The sequence below is a fragment of the Schistocerca gregaria genome, chromosome 10 (genome assembly GCF_023897955.1).
Source record: "Schistocerca gregaria isolate iqSchGreg1 chromosome 10, iqSchGreg1.2, whole genome shotgun sequence".
Lineage (NCBI taxonomy): Eukaryota > Metazoa > Arthropoda > Insecta > Orthoptera > Acrididae > Schistocerca > Schistocerca gregaria.
This window is the reverse complement of record NC_064929.1, coordinates 213,531,579-213,555,107: the sequence shown is the minus strand read 5'-3', so window position 1 is coordinate 213,555,107 and position 23,529 is coordinate 213,531,579. Positions and strand designations below refer to the sequence as shown.

The 23,529-nt window shown below is 38.4% G+C and overlaps 1 protein-coding gene across 2 annotated transcripts in view; it reads left to right on the top strand.

Moving 5' to 3' along the window:
• The window catches only part of LOC126293684 (keratinocyte proline-rich protein-like), a 115,912-nt gene extending 113,875 nt beyond the window's left edge, over positions 1-2,037 (top strand). Inside the window, exon 5 of one of the 2 annotated variants that reach the window (XR_007552341.1) lies at positions 1,265-2,037. The gene's annotated coding sequence lies outside the window, so the exon portion shown is untranslated. The remainder of the gene's footprint in view (positions 1-1,264) is intronic. The other variant, XR_007552340.1, reaches the window with a different exon arrangement.
• The last annotated feature ends 21,492 nt before the right edge of the window (positions 2,038-23,529 follow it).

The following is a 23,529-nucleotide window of genomic DNA, read 5'->3' as shown; positions in this document are numbered from 1 at the left end:
TTCTAACACAGTATATTGAAGCACATGTACATTTATATGTATTTCGTTATTTGAGGAAATAAAGATAATAAAATAGGAATTAATAATGGTAAAACTTCACATATACAGATACTTGAAATGTGTGCAGTCACTAGTACGCACGTAGCTAGTAGCTGAAAATTCTTTGTTATTGGTAATCATCTTGCCATGGCAATCTTCCCTCTTGGGAAATGAAATAAGCAGCGAATTCATCTCTAATGTCTTGAGCAGTCTGCGTTGAACGTCGTGGAATGTTCGCTAATCGTGTAAACGTTGTAGCAGGAGTGATCTCATTTCTCCAAGTTCCTGGCTTTAAATGCCCGTTCTTCTCATGATCCACTGCCCCTACAGGGGGACAAATTTGTCTGGAGGCAGAACTTTTTCGCAAGAAATTATGGAGGCATATACAAGTTACTTTGGGCTTTCCCAGGCTGTAGTAATATAGATTTTCTTAGTATCCGGAATACGGAAGAAAGTATTCCGAACGCATTTTCCACAATCCGCTGTGCTCTTGAGTCTGTGGTTAAAAATTCTTTTCATTGACCTCCGTGGTTGTCCACTATACCGCTTCATGATTTCATTGTTGAGGGGGGGAAACGCGGTGTCTGCGACAATAACGTAGGGTACTTTCTCATGTCTACCTGGGAGGGTACCATTGTCCGGAACGACGATGGTATCATTGCTCATATTCTTTAAAAAAAAAAATTATTTCGAAAAACACCACAGTCTGAAATTCGATCTCGGCAGCCGACGTCAGCATACAAAAACAGTCAGCATCCATTAGACCAAAAAGAACAATACTGAAAAAGTCTTATTGAAAAAATCGCTTCCAGAATTAACTGGGTTTTGGATTGTGCAATGTTTGCTATCAATTGCACCGAGGCAAGGAGGAAAGTTCCATTTTCTCTCATATTCCGCTGCTACAGGTAACCACTCCTGTTTGTGGCATCTGCAAAGAAGTAAATTGAAATTGACTCCTAATAATATAAATAACTGTTAAATGCATGGACAATAATGGACATTCTAATAATTATGAAGATTAATAATAATTAAAATCAGTAATTTTGCGTAATAATAGGTGTAGATGTGTTCCTCATTGACAGAAATTCTGAATTTCACTTATCAACTTGACATTGTTCCCAATTTTTTACAATTATTATCGTGTCACCCTACTCCTACGTCTATTCTTTTATTTTACTTGCTTTGTTATTGTTCATATCAATCTTTTGTCGTCGCTTTGTTTTAGGCTGAATTCAAGGAGGATTTGGAAGAACAGAGGGTTGCGGGCATGGATACAAACGAAGGTACAGCCAGCACTTGCGAAGAAATTAGTCAAGATGTCGATCATCAACCAAAGTAGGGCAACAAACTACCACCCACACCAAACAAACGCACGAGGGTATTTGCTTCACCTAAAAAATCAGAAAAAGGGCCTAAGATCCTCGTATAGGAGAGGCATATATTGCACTACAAACTGCTTTATCTAAAACTAGACGAGTTTGACGCCTATGGAGAGTACATAGGGAACGTTCTACGGTCCATGAACAACAGAACACGTGCTTTTGTTCAGAAAGAATTTTCCGACAATATTTTCAGAGCAGGAAGCGGCTGTTTCGAACATTCTAGACAGTTCAACCAACAGACAACAGTTGCTCGTCGCATTTACCGATTCATTCAACTCAAGTTCATGCCCATGAGCAGATACAAAGCAACTTCCAACAGACATCTATACTTCTGACAACACAGAACAAGGCTTTCCACATTGTCTAGATTTGATTTATAATTAAAAAGTAATAAATTTTTCGTTTAATTGTCTCTCATTCTTTAAATCTAAATGTTTTTATTTCTTTTGCTTATTAGCTGCTGAATAAAAGTGCATCAATAACAAAATTTGTATAATTTATTAACTTACCTTTACAAACTCAGATGCCACCAGTAAGAGCTACACATACTTGAGGAACAATGTTCATCACTTGCTTGGAGACTTCAAATAAACTGAGGCTAGTGTAGGAATAGCCAGTTGCTAGGTATTTCAACGTAAGTGCCAACCGCTTAGCAACTGGTATAGGTTTCCGAACTTTGCTGTCAGCATTTGATATTTTCGGTCCTACCAAATTTATCAGATATTCAAGATCTGATGCGGACATACGGCAAAATGTCTTGAAATGTATGTTTTCAACATCCAAGTCGTCCATAAAATCACTCCCACTGTATCTTTTTCTGCTTCTGAAAACTGTGGTCATCCACCACCTGAGTTTCCTTGCTACTTTGTAGCATCTTCTATCCTCGTCCTCTGCTAAAAGGCGCATCACTTGCTATAACCACTTCGTCCATTTTTAAATTAGGAAACTGGCACTGCGAGTAGGGTGCGGATCCTCACGAGCCCAAGCCTGGCAAGCAACTGGAGTAGCGTGGACGAAGACAGAAGCAGCAGCAGCACGAGCGCAAGTCAGACAAGTCTCCCGGCAGACGAGTATGACGAGCGGAAGTCTGGCGAGCACGAATAGTGTGGACGCACCTTGAGGATACCGTCACGGCTGAATGCCGCAATGTATCCCGACTCCGAAGTCGCCGCAAAGCAGTCTACGGCCCTGACCAAAGCTACAGCTATTGTTAGAAACATTCTCGCATCACACTCCGTCTCCGAATGCATAAAACAGTTGCAAGAAGTTTCATTCTACGGCAAAGGCACCGACGCATCGAACTAAAAGGATGAAAATATATTCCCTTTAGTTGTTCAATACTTTACTAAGTCTGACTGAATCCAACAAGATTGACTCGCTGAATAACGAAACACCGGAAACAACTGCTAAAGTTTTGTCTAGACACTTTAAGACAATTAAAAATTAAATTAGATAAATTGGTAGATTTTTGTGGAGACAGTAACAATACAAACTTAGGAAGGCTTTAACGACGCGGCTAACAGAATGTTTTTCATCACATTAAAGAATTGTACAAATGTAGAAGGAATTGGATGCCCTGCCAATATTCTGCAAAACAGTAATCAGGCACTACTGGAGTCTACACTGTCGACATTGAAATAATCGTTACGAAAATATTTAACTATTTTTAATATACACGATATTGACAGAGAAGCTGAAAGAGTTCTGCTTATACGTTGGTGTTAATCATTAGGCTCTATCTTACTAAGAAACAAGATAGGTGTCGTTAATGCCCGCAATTGAGCGAATTCTTAAACTTTGGGTTCCATTAAAACAATATTTTCACTTCGAAGACAGGCCATATAAAGTTTCAGATTTTTCAATGGTCTGATCAGTGAAATTTACTATGTTTCTGCACTGAAACTTGGGTTTTGAAAAAAGCATGGAGAAAAGTGAAGTCTCCAGAATTCAAATAAGAAATATATTAATCGTCACACAAAGATATCTGAATAAAAGGAATACTGCCAATTTTATTGGCATGCAAACCAAGACAAATTTGAACAAACTAAGTGATGAGAATCCTAACCAAGAAATAATTTTATTTCGAAATTTAGAGTAGAGGCAATGGCTTTCTATACTGTAGCATTTAATTACGTTGTGAAGTGGGCGTTGCCGCAGTGGTAACACCGGTTCTCGTCGGATCACAAAAGTTAAGCGCTGTCGGGCTTGGCTACAGCTAGGATGGGTGACCGTACAGGTCTGCCGAGCGCTCCTTGCAAGCGGGCTGCACTCGGGCAAACTGGATTGAAAAGTAGCGGCTCAGCGAGCAGTATGCGGACCACATGCCCCTCCATATCCGCATCTGGTTCTGCCTGTCGGCTGAGCATGAGAGGGCGGTCAGTCAGTACCGTTGGGTCTTTAGAGACTTGTTCGGTCGGAGGGAGGGAGGGAGCGACTTTGATGCTATCTGAAACCCCGATTGGCTGATGGTTGAAAAAAAAACTATTCTATACGTCACTAAAAAGGGTGTGAAGATTTCAGGCGATAATTGTTTTCAGAAATATATGTATCTGAAGAGCGTTTTAGAAACTAAGCGTGACTCGGAATAATGGAAGTCTAAACATTCCGTGCAATAAAGGTGGATTTACTTTAAGGAACCGAAAATCCTGAACGCAAATCCTAACTGCTAAATTTATGCGAGTGTTTGTTTTCTAATCCCGCACACAATGCCACTGTGGAAAGAGTATTTTCGTTTATGAGGGCCCAGTGGGCTGATTAAAGAAATAGTGCTACCAAGGGACTGTCGAATTAGTCTTTCAGTGCCAGTTTAACTACGGTCTGACCTGCCGGGAGTTTTGTAAATGCGCAAAAAGGAAAAAGGCTCGCTGAAAAAGGTGAAATCTTTCGAAAAAAAGATGTACAAACTACTTCTGCCGCAATTAGTTCCATGTAATTCCGTTCTAAATAAAAAGTAATTGAATAAATTTTTTTTGATACATTCTGCACACCGTTCTCATTGCGTCCCGAGAAGGTCCCAGCTGTATACGGCACACCTTTTCATGAACCAAACAAACGGCGTTATTGCGCGCTGTTTCTCTTCACGTCGTCTGTGCATATCATTCCCCAGATTTCTGAAGAAAGCTTTTAATACAGAACCGGTTTAATAGGACTATAGCGGGCGTATTCATTGCATTTACCACTTTAGGGATCGGTGGAAGATACTGTAGCATTACTTTCTTTATTAATTTGAAAACGTGGCAAGCCTGTTAGTTTGTTGAATTACTCAGCCATATAATAATATGCGTGTGCTTGGAAAAGTACGTTGAACATATGAAATAAAAATAACGAAAGAGAGGAAAATTGTACTAGAAGAGGCGAAAAACGAAGTATAGGAGAGTCTCACTACATTATCAGAAGACGTAAAAATTATGTCCTGCGTTAATTACCTTAAAATGTCATAGGACAGATATAATTACTTCACGGGTATCAATAGCTATTTCGCTAATTGCGTTTGCTGATACTACAGCTCTAAACTTCAAGCATCGAATGACCTGCCTCTCGCCAGAAATCATAGTTACATCTGTAAGTAGGCTGCTAAGGTTTTTTTATTGGTAACGCCGCCGCCACGTAGCGCTCTGTATAAAAATCACTGGCTGTGCCGTGTGGAGTCTGTGGCTGGTTGGCATTGTTGTCTGCCATTGTAGTGTTGGGCAGCGGCAGCTGGATGCTAACAGCGCGTAGCGTTGCGCAGTTGGAGGTGAGCCGCCAGCAGTGGTGGACGTGGGGGGAGAGATAGCGGAGTTTTGAAATTTGTAAGAATTGGTGTCATGAACTGCTATATATATTATGACTAGTGAGGTAAATACATTGTTTGTTCTCTATTAAAATCTTTCATTTGCTAACTATGCCTATCAGTAGTTAGTGCCTTCAGTAGTTTGAATCTTTTATTTAGCTGGCAGTAGTGGCGCTCGCTGCGTTGTAGTAGCTTGAGTAACGAAGATTTTTGTGAGGTAAGTGAGTTGTGAAACGTATAGGTTAATGCTAGTCAGAGCCATTCTTTCGTAGGGATTTTTGGAAGTCAGATTGCGTTGCGCTAAAGATATTGTGTGTCAGTTTAAGCACAGTCTTGTATAATTTTTCTAAGGGGACGTTTCATATGTCGACCCTTAGCCGAGGATACCTCACTGGAATCTTCTGATTTTTTCTTGTAGTTTGTGTAGTTAGTGTAGCCTTTGTGTATTGCTAGCGCGTAATCATAGAGAGAATTTCCTTTGTAGTTGCGGTCTTTCATTGTTGTACAGTAAAACAGTTGTGGCATGCATGTAGATTTGCACCAAGTATTTCGCAGCTGCGCTTGCAATTAAGTAGATATTATTTTCAGTGCTACATTGTTTTCTCTTATTTTGCTTTTTAAATTGTGGTTTTCTGTGTTGTTGTTTGAAATATTGTGACAACAATGGCGCGTGACAAACGTAACACTAGGCTCCAAAGTAAACTGAGAAATAATAGTGACGACGAGCGTAGCTTACCAGCACCACTGTGTAATGAATTAACAGACGTTCTAAGTAGTAATTTGGTAACTATGCATAGGGAAATGGAGCGGGCGTCAAATAATGGTGTAGACAGTGAAACAGGTAGTGAACAGGGAAGCATTATCGATCGATCGGTCGGTAACAGCTCGCCTCAGGAATCGGGAATGACAGGACACAACCTTGCAAATACTGTACATTCAAGTTTTGCGTCCTCACCGTTTTCTCAAATAAGACACTTTTTCTGCCTATCAAAATTTAAATGTTGCCGGTGAAAATGCACTGCCAAAAAGCATAGAAAAACAGATTCCAGACACTAATACATTATTATTGCAATTAATGCAACAAATGGAACAAAATCAGAAACAAATGGGACAAAAGCTTCAAAACTTAGACACAATGGAACAAAATCTTCAAAAGTTAGACACAGTGGAACAAAATCAGACACAAACACAGCAACAGTTGGACACAATGGAACAAAATCTTCGGAAGTTAGACACCACACTTGAACAAACACGTGAAGATTTAACTACTGAGTTACATAACATTGAATCGAAATGTCAAAAAATCTGTAATGACGTAAAAACACAAATTTGTGAGCATTTTCAACCTATTTTTTTCGCGGCATGAAAAGGCATTACAGAATCACGAAGCAGGCATAAAAGAACTGCAAACAATTGTTCATGAAAATCATGAGACCTTGCAAGCTAAAATTGACTCAGTTGCATCTACCGATTCGGTTACGCAACTTGCAAGAACTCAGGAAAACTTAAAGGACACAGTAGATTCGATTTCAACACAAATGGACACTCTGAAACTTGGTTCAGAAAAACACACTGAGGAAATGTGTTCACTATCGGAGAAAGTAGCCGAACTTTCGGATCAGTTCACTAATTTATCTACGAAGGTAGATGATAATCTGAATGACACAAAACCGGTAGTCTTTAATGACACAGAAGAGTTCGAACAAATTAGGAAGTTCAAACAAAATCAGAATCAAATTAATACGCAACACCAAAGAGAAATCCGGGAAGTACAAGATCAGTTGACACAGGCAATACAAGACTTAGGTATTTCAGAGGACTCTCGCACATCAATACGGGAAGAGGGACATAAAAATACGGAACCGCCACAAAATAACACAGGGCACTTTGGAGATCATGAAAAAAATTGGCAGAGTACACCGAATTTTGAGATGGAACCGCCGAAACGACGTAACAATGACCGACATGCAACCCGCCGACACGATGATTTTGACTGTAAGCTGTTCATTACTACACGTAAATTCAAAACATTTAGGAATTCTGGCAACGACATTCATCCACAAGAGTGGCTCCATCAATTCTCTCATTGTTCCCCCCCCCCCCCCCCCCCCCCCCACTGGTCATTAGAGCACAGATTAGAATTTGTGAGTCTATTTAGAGAATGAACCAGCTGTAAGAATGCGATCGGTCATTCACGATTGCCTCAGTGAAGGAGAATTTTACCATGCCTTCCTCTCAGCATATTGGTCTCGAGCCACACAAGACCGAGTAAAACATGGCATCATAATGATGAAAAATTTCGAACAATCTGAATTTTCAAGTCTTGTGAAATATTTTGAAGACATGTTACATAAGAACCAGTATCTTTCAAACCCATACAGCCCGTCAGAACTCATCCGCATTTGCTTAATCAAATTGCCTGACCATTTACGGCATATTATTTTGGCAGGCCGTTGCAAAGACGACATTGAAGCTTTTCAGGGACTCTTACAAGAATTAGAAATTGACACTGACAATCGCGGAACGCGAAAACAGGAACACAACAATTACAGGTCACATCCGTCGCAATTCCGCGATGAAAGAAATAACTGGACACAAGGCTATTCTCACAACACAAATCGTGACCAAAACAGACACCACCCGTATGACAACCGTTGGCAGAGTAGTAATAATCACAGGGAAAGATCACCTCTCCGCAGTATTGACTATCACAGAGACAATCAGAGAAACAGAAAATATGGGAACCAAAATAATTATCAAGGGAGACAGAATAACTTAAGACGCAACGGTCTAGCGCGCAGTTACGATTCAGAGAGAAATTCTCCACCACGTGACCGACAAGAAAGAAACTATGGAAACTACCGACATGACGACAGACGATATGATCATAACGACAGACCTGAATTGCAGCAGAACTGGCGGTAATCAGAGCAGGGCCCTCTCGACAAGGTGAATTTGTAGAAGTTATGTCTCCAAATCCCAATAACGACGCGCGCCAACAAAGACACAATAGGCAATGACTCATACCGCTGGCAGCCACAAAACGTACTTATGAAACTGACGACGCAGCTGCCGTAGCTAGTAATTACGTTAAAATGGAAGACATTAGGGACATAATACTCCAGGAACACGACGTAAAGCATAACATTGCATATCCTGTGATTCACATTACTGTAAATGACGTAAAATTTACGGCAGTACTTGACTCAGGCAGTCCCATTTCAGTAATTAGTGAAACAGCTTTTAGCAAATGCAACAAATCGAACGATTGCCCCACACTTCCGTTACGCAAGATTAAATTACAAGGTGCAGTCATTGGAAAAAGTGTAGCTGTACGCCAACAAACCAACTTAGAATTCTTTTGTCAAAGCCACAGTTTCTCTATGAACTTTCTTATTGTTCCATTATTGTCGACGGAAGTTATACTGGGAGTAGACTTTTTGAATGAATACAAAGCAATCTTAAACTTTAACGATGCTGAAATAAGTTTAGAGAAAGAAGGGAAGGCAATAGCGTTGAAATTTGAAGATTGGCTCTCAAACCATGACGAGGAAATTAATCGGCTTTACCTTCTGTTAGACAACAGTTCGGAATTTTCTACGGAACTAGACACTAACAGTCGCTCTGCAAGTACTGACAGGGATGATATCGACGGCACAATTGAAACTGAGTTAATTCAGAATAAAATTCAAACAATTGAGAATTGTAATGACACTGATAGGCAGGACCTTTTTGAGATTTTACAAGCACATTCCACAGTTTTTACTCACAACAGGAACAATCAAGGGATTTCAATACCAATTTCGTGTTCGTGAGCATACTAAATTTTGTGTTAGACCATACGTAATTCCAGCACATTATAGGGACCGTGTTAGAACAGAAATACAATCTATGCTTGACGACGGCATTATTGAGCCTGCAGTAAGCTCATACAACAATCCATTACATGTTGTTGAGAAGAAAAATGGATCGATCAGGCTTGTCTTAGATTCGAGACAAATCAATACTATCATTATTCCTGAAACACAGGCCGCAAACGTTGGAAGAAATTCTTCAAAATTTTAATGGTGTAAAAGTGTTGTCTTCCATTGATCTCAGATCCAGCTTTTATCAGATCGAACTTCATCCAGAATGTAGAAAATACACAGCTTTCCTTTGTTTCGGCGTTTATCAGTTTCGGAAACTTCCTTTTGGTTTGAACATTTCCTCGGCAGCATTCATTCGCGGGCTAAATTCCATATTACCTGAGCTCTTAAAACGTCACATCACCTTATATGTGGACGATATTCTGATAGCAGAAGCCTCATGGGAACAACATAATCGCATCCTCAACAGCGTGTTACATATGTTTGCAGAATCTGGAATTACAGTTAACTTGGAAAAGTCTGAATTAGGTAGGACAAAATTGAAGTTTTTGGGACATATTATTTCTTCTGAAGGCATTCAGCCGGATCCTGAAAAGTTAGAAGCAATCAGAGCCATTCCAGTTCCATCCACAAAAAAACTAGTCCGCAGTTTTCTAGGTCTCGTAAATTTTTTACCGTCGTTTCCTGAATATGCAAATTCTAGTTACACCAAAACTTTGTCGTCTCACTGGAAAAAATACTATTTGGAACTGGGACAAACACACTTGGAATTCAATTCTTTGAAAGAATCGCTACTTAACGGGCCAATACTAGCTCATCCAGATCTGTCACAAGATTTCTGCCTTAGCACGGATTCTTCTAAAGTCGGTCTTGGTGCCCATTTATTTCAAGAAGCCATAGAAAATGACACTACCGTTCAGAAAACCATTGCTTTTGGTGCTAACAAAATCTGAAAAAAATTATTCCGTTACTGAATTAGAAGCTTTAGCTATCGTTTGGGGATTTAACAAATTCCGTTTCTTTCTTTATCGTAAGCACGTAAAAGTATACAGTGATCATCGTGCATTACAATTTCTTATGTCTTCAAAATTAAATCATGACAGGTTAAAACGTTGGGCATTGTTTCTGCAAGAATACCACTTCACAATAGTCTACATTCCCGGCAAGGAGAACATTGTTGCGGACGCACTGTCACGCGCACCGGCTGGGCTTGAGAAAAGTAACACAGAAAGCAACCTCGAGAAAAATTTCAGTATTCTTTACATTCAGAAAGTTGCCTTTGAAAACTTCACCACCACATCTTTAAAGGACATTGCTCATGAACAAGATAAAGATCCGATTTGGAAAGACATCAAAAGTAAATGGCATGAAGACACACAGATTCGGCATTATCTGGTTAGAAACAACATACTGTTCAAACGATGCTCTGTTGATAAGATATGGGTACTTTGCATTCCAGACGATTTTGTTAATAAGCTCATTTGGTACATTCATTTCAGCTATGCACATTTTGGTCCACGAAAATGTTATCATATTCTTCGAACGACTTGTTATTTTAACAATATGGAAAAGAGAATTCGAAGAGTCTTGTCTATTTGTAAACTTTGTCAAAAGGCGAAACCATCTACTGTCTCGCATCGTGCTCCATTGTTTCCTATCATTCCCACTAAATTAAAAGAATTTGCTGCTGTTGATCTCTTGGGACCGTTTGTTAGAACATCTAATGGATTTTTGTACGTTCTAGTCGCTGTTGAACTTACTTCAAAATTTGTTTCTTTCACTCTTATGTAAAGCCACTGGATGGTCTGTATCCATCGCCTTTGTTAAAAATTTCTTACGTGAAGTTGGACACGTTAGTAAAGTCATTTCAGATAACGGACCGCTATTCAGATCTGCAGTTTGGTCACGCATGCTTCGTAACCATAAAATCAAATATGTTTTTATTTCATTGTACTCACCACATTGTAACCCGTCTGAACGGATTATGAAAGAAATCAATAAGTTTTGCAGCCTTTATTGTCACAGAAAGAATCAGCATTGGGACATATATTTACACTTATTTCAAAACGTGCTGAATGAAATGCCTCATGACTCCACTGCTTTACCACCTGTTCTTGTACTGAAGAATAAAGAACCACCGAACAGAATCAGAGAGCTTGTACCTTTTCCGAATACGCGTAAACTTCGACTAAGACATTATTGACTTGGCTATTAAAAATATAAATTCTGCTGCAGACAAAAGGAGAAAATCACACGGTATAGCAAATACAAAGAAATTATATATTGGTCAGAAAGTTCTCATTAAAGCTCATTCATTGTCACATAAGAAGAAACACTTGAGTCACAAATTCTTTCTAGTTTACAATGTACCTTACAGAATCCGAGGTATACCACATAATTGCTTTGAAGTTGAAACTCTGCGTACTAGGAAGAGTAAAGGATTACACCACATTTCACATGTAAAACAGTTTATTGAAATATAGTCTGCTTTTTAACTCTGTCTTTGCCATAAAACATTTCACTTCACATTTCTAGTATGCTTTGTCACACTGAGAAACTGTTAAGATGCAACAATGTTTTGAAGTTAACTATACAGTCTAGAACCTAGGGAACATTTTTAAACAGAAATTACGAATGCATTGTTATAGTGAACAGACGACACAGTGTTGTTATTTGTATGTTCTTGCTTGTTAGTTGCACGATTACGTAACGACTATAAGGCTTACATCCTTAGAACATATACAGTTAATGAGGTTTCAATGCAACATTTTGGTTCTGTTGAAGACATTCTTCATTTGAAGTACTTTGTGAGATTAAAGATGACTTGGCGTTTGGTTTCTTTGATAGCTACACGCTTATATCACGACGCTACTAATGTGACACAATTTACATTGTGCTTTTGCGGTGTATCTGTTTTATATCTGCACAGTTTTTCTGAATTATTCTGGAAAGTAAAACATGTTTTAGTGGTAACTTTTGTGGTATAGCTACAATCAGACAGCCTTTTCCATTGCACAGCAATACGTTACAGCACAGTACTTTCTTCATCACGGCAATAAGCGTAATAACTAAGATATTTATTCGCAAAGCAATTCACTTCGTTTATTACGAAGTAAGTACATTGACTTCAGCAGAACTTTGCTTACAGAGGACGATAACTACGACACTTCCACAGAGATTATCTTACAACAAGACGCACAGTTTAGCGCTACAGTACACGTATTTGAGTGATTAATTTTGTACTTAACATTTATTTTTAAAGATATTTGAAATACAATGATACAAAGGTTTTCCGTGATACATTTCATTCCATTGCTGTAATCTGTAACACCTGAGTATATAATCACATTAATCCTCAGGGGGGTACACGCTTACTTTGTGTACTATGTGTACTATGTGTTTGGCAAGCACAAGGAGCCCTAGCTAAAATGGCATTTGCTTATACAACTCTATACATCGGTACCATATTTATCTAACACATAAATTACACAGCTATCTGATCATTTAACTGAGAGAAACAAACATTTATTATACTACATCAGTGACAGATGTTTACGTAATTACACAGTTGGATAACTTCACACTTACGAAATTGTATTCTTTTCTGTACTTTGTGAACTGTTCATATTTTTCCAGAACCATTGTGATACTATGAGAGCTTTGAATGACGTATTTGGTATGGGATCATGATTTTTAAAGTACGTTTGAGGTAGATGACACTTTTGACATGAGCAGAGAATTTTTTTTAGGTTTTGAAATTATTGGAGGAAGCTACAACGATTTTGAGAATTTGAGGTGTCATGATGTTAATACGATGACTAAGTGAATTATGCTGCTGAGGTATGTTTAAGCTGATGCTATGAGTTATTTGGTTATGCTACATATCTGTTATGATGAAATATTGAAGTGTCGACGAATATATATGTCTAATATGGTAAGAAATAATGAGTAGTCGTTAGGGACTCTGATTCGTGAAAAAGGATGTTGGAAACAGAGAATCGTACTTTGAGTTATGAAATGTGTGTATATGTGTGAATGTACCACTATGCTGGCGAAAATTTTTTGGACACTATTCTATTTAAAGGATTTTGTTTCTACATATTTGTAACGCAAATTCTTGACATGTGAATTTTTTTATATGAGACTGTCACTGTAGCGGAAACTACTGTCGTAAATTTTTCAGTAAGAAAGGTAAGTGGCCACCTGCACGTAATGCGTCGTGGGCACCCAGCTGTGCGACAGTTGCCTGGGAAAAAAGTCATTAGTGTGTGCCTTTCAGAGGCACAGGTAAAAAAAAAGGGGTGATTATGCTCGCTATTGACATTTCTTTGTAGAAAGCGTCGCAAATACGACACGCTCAAACTTGAAAACATATGATTACACTTTGGAGTTCTTAATTTCTGATATTTACTGAAATGAAATATGAGAAACATTCCATGTCTATTGTCTTGCTAGTTGGAAGATTGTTTACTGGATTATGAAATGACTTATGGCTAGCGAACGACGTTTCACGCCTTGCTTCGCCTATTTTGTTTAATATCTAGTTTCTAGCTGCCCTGCAGCATTGGTTAAAGTAAAATTTTATAGATGTACTAATATAAATATTTTATGCCTACAGACCCAGTAAAGAATAACTTCATGATATACTTCCAAAAAAATGAGGGAGCACAAAAAGACATTGCCCTTCACAGGAACTACATACATAATTTTCTTTTCAAGTACTTGGTAATTTATTTCATTGAATAAGTAGTGGTGCACCATTTTAATTACATAGACATTAAGATGTGAATATACATTTCCCTTATCTGCGTTGTTGTCTTCAGTGTACTATTTTTTCTGCTTGTGGGTTTGTCATGTTTAGATATAAGTCATTCCATTTATTGCTGCTTGCTTTGCTTACCTGCACCTTTTTTTTTTGCTGTTTGTATTAATTGTTTTGATCTGCTGCATTGCCTCTTCCTTAGTTAAGCATCTGAGCTCAGTAGATTAAAGTTAGCTTAAGAGGGGGTAGCCTATATAAGAGAATGAGTTGCGATGGATTTGAAGAAATGCACTGAGAGGTTATGAGAAAAGTACAGAAAGCAGTTATAGATAGGACTTTTTGGAAATAATGAAGAACGAAGGGAGATCTCCGAGAAGTAAAGAAAGTTTTGTTTGCAAAATACTGCAGTAAAACAAACCCTGCCCTTTCCTTGTGTTATTCCACTATGTGTTTGTGTACCCTTGTGTATTTATGTTCTTCCTGTCTTTATATGTTTATCTGATAAGACTTATGTTGCAGAATTTTTCTAATACTAAGCTACATTCACTATGATGAGGAATACTGTTATCCTCAAATATAATTTGCATTAACATGTTATTTACTTTGTAAAGATGTTTACACATTATTTATTCTGTTTTGTTCTAATGCTCATGTGTGAAGTTGATGTTTCAAAAGTTATTCTGCTCTTTTATGTATGTACTTATGTCGTAATTTTTGTAACACTGATGTATTTGCTATTTCGATTCTTTTGTAAAGCCTGTACTACTGCAAATGTTATCTGTATTGTTTTGTTCTTTAAAGATGTATTTTGTACCTTTGTTATTGCATTCTTATGTTATAAAATTGTAATTGACACCAGTTCATCAAATTAAGTAACTTGTAAATTACATTCCACTGCACACGTTTCTGTTGGTCATAGTATATGGACAATATGTGAGAAGTAGGGACTGATAGTGTTTGCACGTGTGTTAATAATTCAGTAAGGGACTGGATAACAGCATTGCTGGTTCTAAGGACATTTCAAAAACAATTTTTGTGAGTGCACAAGTAGTGGTTATGGACTTGCTATATTATCCACAAGACTCTTCAATGGTGATAGTGCACCTGCACTATGTCTGCTGGCCATCTCTGCAAGAATTACAGTGGGTCTACACCTTTGATGACCCACCAATACCATAATTTCTACAAGGACTGCAGTGGGTCTGCACCTCTGGTGGCCCACCAATACTGTAATCTCTACCAGGACTACTCTGTGACGACCTACCTACCAATATTCTTTAAAACTTCGACTGACTCTGCTGTGGGTTTGCTCTGTTGTGGCCCATTACCTGTCTGCATGTCAAGAGTCAGCACTGTCTTTCGTTGGAAGGACAACATTACTTCTTCAAGACTGCTTAGAAATCCACTACTTCCAAGTGCAATTTCTTTTATCGCTCAGACTTTGAGAAAAACACTGCAATTTTACTTTGATGAATGATCAGGACTGTCTTTATGGACTGTGAGAAAATTTTAGCTTTTGACCAACATTGTATCGATAAGTGTGTGCACTTCATTTCTTTGTCATTGTAATTATGAAAAAATGTTTCAAATCTGTATTGGCCACTGCCCAAAACAATTTGTAAATTTTTTTGTGGGGAGCATGGGGGCTATGTAAGTAGGCTGTTTAGGTTTTTTTATTGGTAACGCCGCCGCCACGTAGCGCTCTGTATAAAAATCACTGACTGTGCCGTGTGCAGTCTGTGGCTGGTTTGCATTGTTGTCTGCCATTGTAGTGTTGGGCAGCGGCAGCTGGATGCTAACAGCGCGTAGCGTTGCGCAGTTGGAGGTGAGCCGCCAGCAATGGTGGACGTGGTGAGAGGGATGGCAGAGTTTTGAAATTTGTAAGAATTGGTGTCATGAACTGCTATATATATTATGACTAGTGAGGTAAATACATTGTTTGTTCTCTATTAAAATCTTTCATTTGCTAACTATGCCTATCAGTAGTTAGTGCCTTCAGTAGTTTGAATCTTTTACTTAGCTGGCAGTAGTGGCGCTCGCTGTATTGCAGTAGCTTGAGTAACGAAGATTTTTGTGAGGTAAGTGATTTGTGAAACGTATAGGTTAATGCTAGTCAGAGCCCAGAGCCATTCTTTCGTAGGGATTTTTGGAAGTCAGATTGCGTTGCGCTAAAGATATTGTCAGTTTAAGCACAGTCTTGTATAATTTTTCTAAGGGGACGTTTCACATCAAATCTCTCGTAGAATGTTGTTGCCTCTCCCATTAAAATATTTTGCTCCTCTATTTTATCATATCAACATTAATAATTGGTATTAGCATACAGGAATCATCTGAAATAGTTATGGAAATTTTTCAGTTCCATGGTTGTTACTTTAGTGAGGAAATTAACATGGACTCTCCATTCTATCAACCATTCTCGGACCAAAGGCCTTTTTTCGTTATTTTCGATGTTTAGCAGCTAGAACTTACATAACTGCGGTACTCGCTTGCTTTTGTGTACTGAGCATTTTAACCTTGTGAAATCAAGTTGCCTCTTGACCATCTTTGACTTCTGGATGGTGAGTCGCTTCAATATTTTGAACGTTTGAAAAACTAGTATTGTCAAATGTTGAATGCAGGCAGCCCCTTAAAGCAAACATGGACACAGTGATCCCAGTGTGGATGTACAGTACCTCGCTGTTCGCCTGTGTACGGTGAAAGCAATAACCCTACAAGTGTAATGACCGCGGTCTTTGTGTCCTAGTCTTTTCTCTTTAATGCCTGTCCTTCAAAGGACAAAACAGGCCCTTATGTCATGCCTACAACAGTAACCAAACAAATGCAAATGAACACCTGGATTACTAGTTTATATTATGACAATCACTTACCAACCAAACCGAATCAACCTAAATGGCGCTTTTCTTTTACTCTCTGCTAAACTGTTTGCATTAAATGCCATACGTAGTGCGTTTCCGAGAGTCTAAAACATGTCTGGCATTGCTGTTGCTACACTTTCATACACAAGAGTACAGTGTGGGCCATAAGTCAACTGTCAAAAACGCGATTGCTGGGATAATACTAAACAAATGAAAATAAAATTTCGTGTCAACGCAGAAATATATGTAGCGTTCAATGAAGCTACTAGAGATGCTCAGGGATTTCCATACTGTTCGAAACAAACATTACCTCTTGTTAACACCGATTCACAAATTCTGCGAAAATTCTCTGGGACTGTAGGTTTTCAAAGTCTGCACGGATTCGTTTTTTTCACAAGTTCAGCATCTGGTCTTGACAGAATAAACAGCTTTTTCTGCTATACCCCAGACTGAGAAATCAATGGGGAAATCTGGGGTTGTGGAGGCCATTGAATAGCACCCCTTAATCGATGTTTTCAGTTGAAAAATCTCTCAGTAGCTTCATATTGCAGGCGTTCTGTCTTGTTGCTGTACAAACTTTTCCTTAACCGTCTGTAGATGTTTGAAAAGTGGACTGCTTTCTAGTTATAAGAATACTTCTTAAAGCATATGTAGATAATTTACGGAACTGACAGCACCGTTAAAAAATTGGCCCACCGCTGAAAATCCTTGTCCATACACTCACGCCTGAAAAGTATAAATTCGTCTCCACTGCGACGTGAGGATTCGCAGAACCCCAGTAGACACAGTTGTGTGTTCTCAACCATTCCACTTAAAAGTAGTTTAGTCAGTCCAAATAAAGCTTTTGCAAAAATTTGGTATCGGTTTCTTGTCAGTTTGTGTACAAATCGCAGAAATACAATACGGATCATCTTCATTTAGGTCTTAAAGACCTGTATGAGCTCAGTTTTTTAGCCTTTTCTGTATCCCTTGTGGGACTGTTCTCTGTGGGCGCTTTCATTTTGGGTTTAGTCGCAGGCAATATTGAGTGCGTCTTCTGTAGTGACAGACTTCACCACTTTGGTCTTCATGAACGAGGAAGGTAAGGGTCCAAGTTCTTCAAAGCTTAAATTTAATTTACCAATCAGTGGTAGCTGCTGTACAAGAGCACGTGAACACTGTAACTTTAGACACCTTGCACATTTATTGCTTATTTTTCTTTGGGTGGTCTTAAACGCAACACACACTGCAACCTGAAAGACACGACACTTAAACCTACGGCACTACTGCTCCGCTAGACTCAGTGAAACTTGGCGTCAGAGTCGCGGGCACACCTTCAGTTGTGCACGTTTGTAGGAACCTTTTCGCACGCGCAACGCACGCGATGTAATTGCCTTATGGGCCAAATAGTTACGAATTTGGCTATCAACGTGCACGGTTAATGACTTGTGCAGTTAGCCCTTGCGTCTCAACTAGAAGTTTACGTCAATGCCACGAGGTGGTAGCACACTTCCCCCCTGTTAGCTTGGCAAAAATCCTGCTATTAACATATTCCTCAGATATGCTAATTCACTCACTAGGTACCGTAGTAAAATTAGATTGGACGTCAGCGTATGTTAAAGTTGTACTGACAGTAAACCTATTTTGTGGGTTTTCGAATGAGTTATACTATATTAGTTTATGAATTTTATCATTCATTTGAGGCGCTGAGAATTGCAAGGGCCTAAACCACGTCACTGTCGATTGTGAGAGTGTAGCATTTATTCGTGCTTCTGAAATCTGATCTGATGTTTCAGGTTTGTCCATGCTGTAGACCCACACGGCATACATGAAGATTCACGAAAAGCTGTATCATTGGTTTCGCTGATATTCACTTAAATGTGACATCAACGGCGGTATTCTTTAGTCCTTATGGATTTCAGCGCCTCATTTGTATTAAAATAACCATGTGGTAGACATTACTGCTTGCGTTTAATTATTTCCACAAATGGCGCTTCGTGTTTGGAGTTGGTTGTTTACTTTGTGGAAAATGGCTTTCGTGTGCAATGTAAACGTGAACTATGTTGAATCTACTTTAAATGCCAACAGAAAAATAAAGCTGAGAGGAAGGGTCGTGAGTCGTGCTTGTGTAGCACAGTCGCTAGAACACTTGCCCATGAAAGGCGAAGGTCCTGAATTCGAGTCTCGGTCCAGCACACACCTTTAATATGCCAAGTGGTTTCATATTAGCGCACTCTACCGCAGAGTGAAAAATCTCATTCTGGAAACAGAAAAGTAAATTATCAGGAAAAGTTAGCCGCCAAGGAACTAGGTCCTCAGAACAGATCCTTCGATTCAGAGAGTTACGAAATCAAATAAGCATGACTACAGGCGAACATTTAATAAGGAAGTGTACAGTTAGCACAAGTTGTGGTGTGGGTGCAGCGTAAGAATATCTGATTTCCAGCCCGGAAGTAAATTCGTCAACTAAAGCATCTGTTAGGGATCTTGTTCATTTTTCCCGAAAAAATGGTAAAGCACGAAAACTCCCGCGCACATGGAAGTTGCGAAAGCTTGCACTTTATTTTGTTACTGCCATAAACTGTTCCTAATTATGTACAAAACAACAAAATTCCACAAAAAATCCCTTCTTTCGTCAGATAAAGTTCTGCATATTATTATGTCTTTCCTTTTTCAGGCGTTATGTCTGGTTAAAAATGGAAAGTGACGCGGACCTTGATCAAGCGTGACTTCCTTTCAACTGTACGGTATATGTTACATTGCATTTAGGAACTTTCGGGTAATTGAACATGTATCAATAATTACAGATTTCTGTAGTTGTATATGTATGTTTGGATGTAGCTGTATTGCGCTGATGTACTTGTGGATATTGTGTGGTATAACTCCTGTGGTTGATAATATAATTGGTATGTCAACTTTATCCTGATGCCACATGTCCTTGACTTCCTCAGCTAGTTGGATGTATTTTTCAATTTTTTCTCCTGTTTTCTTCTTCTGTATATTTCTTGTATTGAGTATGGATATTTCGATTAGTTGTGTTAATTTCTTCTTTTTATTGGTGAGTATGATGTCAGCTTTGTTGTGTGGTGTTTTATTTGTTACAATGGTTCTGTTCCAGTATAATTTGTATTCATCATTCTCGAGTACATTTTGAGGTGCATACTTGTATGTGGGAACATGTTGTTTTATTAGTTTGTTGTCTGGCAAGTTGTCGATGTATTATTTTTGCTACATTGTCATGTGTTCTGGTGTATTCTGTATTTGCTGGTATTGTACATCTGCTTGTGATGTGATCTACTGTTTGCTATTTTCTGCTCGTTCTATAAAGAATTTTCTTAAATTGTCTACCTGTTCATAATGTAGGTTTTTTATGTCGATAAATCGCCTTCCGCCTTCCGCCTTCCTCCTTCCTTTCTGCTTAATGTTAATCTTTGTTGCTGAATGTATGTGATGTATTCCATATTTGTGGCATAGTGATCGCGTAAGTGCATTGAATGCTTCTAGTTCTATTGAAGCAAAGCAAGCGCTGTATCATGTATAAGATACAGAGGCGAGCGAGTGCACGGGACTTACCCTAGTTCACTGCTAGTAGCGTCACGTCATCGTAACGCGCCTGCATATAGTATTGCACCACATTTAACATAAAAGTAAAAATTAAGATTTGTGTGTAAAACTTTGTTAAAGTATAGTTCTATGTAATAATGTTTCAGGTAACAAATCTTAATGTTATAAAATTAGTAGTTTACGTAAAATTCACGTTTTGAAAGAAAAATAGGAGGCGCTAAATAATGACGCTAGGAAGCCAAAATTTGGTGAGAAGGTGCAGTAAGAAGTCATTAATGAGTGGTGCTGGTTTCCAAAACCATAAAACTAAAATTGACTCCAGAATCCGCGTTTTTCGGAAAAATCAGAGGCGCGAAATAATAGAGCTACAATATTGAAAATTGGTAGGATGCTTCAGTTCACCCTAATAATAATAATGGAAATACCACAATCAGTTACCTCTTCTAGTTTTTTTTAGTAATTTAGTAAAAACTACTTTTGTGAGTAAAATGTACATAAGCCTTATAGATTAAGTACTTTAAATTTTAATGATAAAACAAATTCTTTAAGACCAATGATCAGATAGGACAATTAACAAAGCTACACCAAGTTTTAGTCTTGTAGCATAATTAACAGCTGATACAAGTCTTGATAAAGCTATGGTTCAGAGGTAACAATCTACCGTTAGTTCCATTGTAAAAATTCTAGAGAGTAAAGTTTTAATTTTAGCGGGCTGAGATTTTCTACGTGCTTCTGTACTGCTCAGATGTATGTATACAAAAATTGAGAAGTTTGTAAAGCTATTATTAAATGTGATATTTAAGATTATGTGCCTGAGATAGCGATCATTTGGAGGTTGCAGGCATCTGCATAGGAACGGAAAGAACAGATGCTGTCTTGGCGGTACGCGCCGGAGCTATATAAAAAGAGCGGCAGAGGCAGTAGTAAGCTCACTCCGCATTAGACCAACGCCTAGTCCACGCGAGCTTAACGTCCGATCGCGCCTCGCCTCGGGTGACGTCATAGCGGGCTGTGACATGCGCGTACTTAGCAATGTAAACGGACATTGAAAATCGCGAGGACTGTACACCGTCCTGGATCGTTTAGACTTCGGTAACAAACTGTTATTGTGCCGTCCGTGTGAAGTATAATTCCGCGTGGCAAGTGGTGACTAACTCCACTTTTAAGGCGAGCATTAATCTTTTTTTTTAACATTATTGCGAACTATTGATAGAGCACCGTTAGTTAGAGTAATGAACTATTCGGGAGGAACTTGCTGTAGAAGTCGCCTCTGAACTATTAAACGATTGGCTGAATTAACAATATTTAATGTCTTTAGCATTTTCAGAAGTTTCGAGTAATTTGTGTGAGCCTTTAAGATAATAAAATCTTGTTTGGAACTTTAAATTTTATTGAAGCAGCCCTAATCCCGTGAAGAACCATGGATATTTTTCGTTTAGCTGGGCTGTACAGGAATGTGGCCGTGCAGACTGGGAACTAAGGTCAGTAAGTTTCCCTTCGCTTTCTGACTGGCCACCAAATTAGTTGCCAGGCTCGCGTGATTTAAGGTGGCAATGTTCAACTTTCATTCAACATTAAACAACGACTTCTTCGCCGTCCTACATATGTTGCATCGGCAATAGTCTGTTACGTGAAATGAACATTTAAACAACTCATTCGACAACTTCTTCGCCGCCCCACACTATGTTACTCCATTTCACTACTCCAAATGAGTAGGTCAATATTGATACTATTTATAGCTTTTCTTGTTTCTTGCTGTCAATTGTTTTTAGCTTTTATGTTAGTCTTTGTATTTTTCTTTTAGTTTTTCTTTAATATTTGTATTATCCATTCCTGTTTTTTGTCTGTATCCTAGATATTTATAGGCATCTGTTTTTTTTCCATTGCTGTGGTTATCCAATATGTAATCTCCTTGTTTAGTGTGTTTTCCCTTGACTATGCTATTTTTCTAACATTTGTCTGTTCCAAAAGCCATATTTATATCATTGCTGAATACCTCTGTTATCTTTAGTAATTGGTTGAGTTGTTGCTGCCAGTAGTTTTAGATCATCCATGTATAGCAAATGTGTGATTTTGTGTTGGTATGTTCCAGTAATATTATATCCATAATTTGTATTATTTAGCATGTTGGATAGTGAGTTCAGAGCAAAGCAGAACCAGAAAGGATCTTGGTATATTCCACGCTTAATCTGTATTGGCTGTGATGTAATATTTGAATTTGTTTGGATATTAAGTGTGGTTTTCAATTTTTTCATTACTATGTTTAGGAACTGTATCAATTTAGGATCTACTTTGTATATTTCCAATATTTGTAGTAACCATCACTGGTGTACACTATCAAAAGCTTTTTGGTAATCAATGTATGCATAGTGTAGCAACCTTCGTTTAGTTTTAGCTTGATATGTCACCTCTGCATCTATTATCAGTTGCTCTTTACATCCTCGTGCTCCTTTGCAACAGCCTTTTTGTTCTTCATTTATAATCTTGTTCTGTGTTGTATGTGTCATTAATTTCTGTGTAATGACTGAAGTTAATATTTTGTATATTGTTGGTAGGCATGTTATGGGGCGATATTTTGCTGGGTTTGCTGTGTCTCCTTGATCTTTAGGTTTCAGATAAGTTATTCCTTGTGTGAGTGTATCATGGACTGTGTGTGGGTATGCAATGTAACTGTTAAATAATTTAGTCAGATGGGAATGTGTTGAGGTGGACTTCTTTAGCCAGAAATTTGCTATTTTATCTTTTCCAGGGGCTTTCCAATTATGCATAGAATTAATTGCTCGGGTGACTTCGTGTTGCAAAATTATCACTTCAGCCATTTGTGGTATCATCTTGTATGTGTCTTTCTGCCTCTATCCACCGTGCAACGCTGTTATGTTGTACCGGGTTTGACCATATGTTGCTCCAGAAGTGTTCGGTGTCTTATTTTTGGTGGAGTGTCTATTTTAATGTGTTATCTATTGCCCGGTAAAATTTCTTTTAGTTTGTGTTGAATATTCGGTTTTGTTCCTTCTATTTTCACTTTTTTTGTATCTTCTAAGTCGTTTGGCCAATGCTTGTAATTTCTGCTTCTTTTCATCTAATTGCTCAATCGCTTCTTGTTGTGAGATTTTACCTAACCTTTTTCGTTTTTTGTCTGATATTTCATTTCTTATAAATTGTTAGCTGTCTGATGTCTGTTCTCAGTTTTTCTATTCTGATCTGTAGCCTGTGTTGCCATGCTGGTTTTGTGGGTTTCTTCTGTGTGGTTGGTTGGTTGTCACCTCTGCCTAGCGTGTATATTTAGTGTAGTGAGTGCTCCTATATAAAC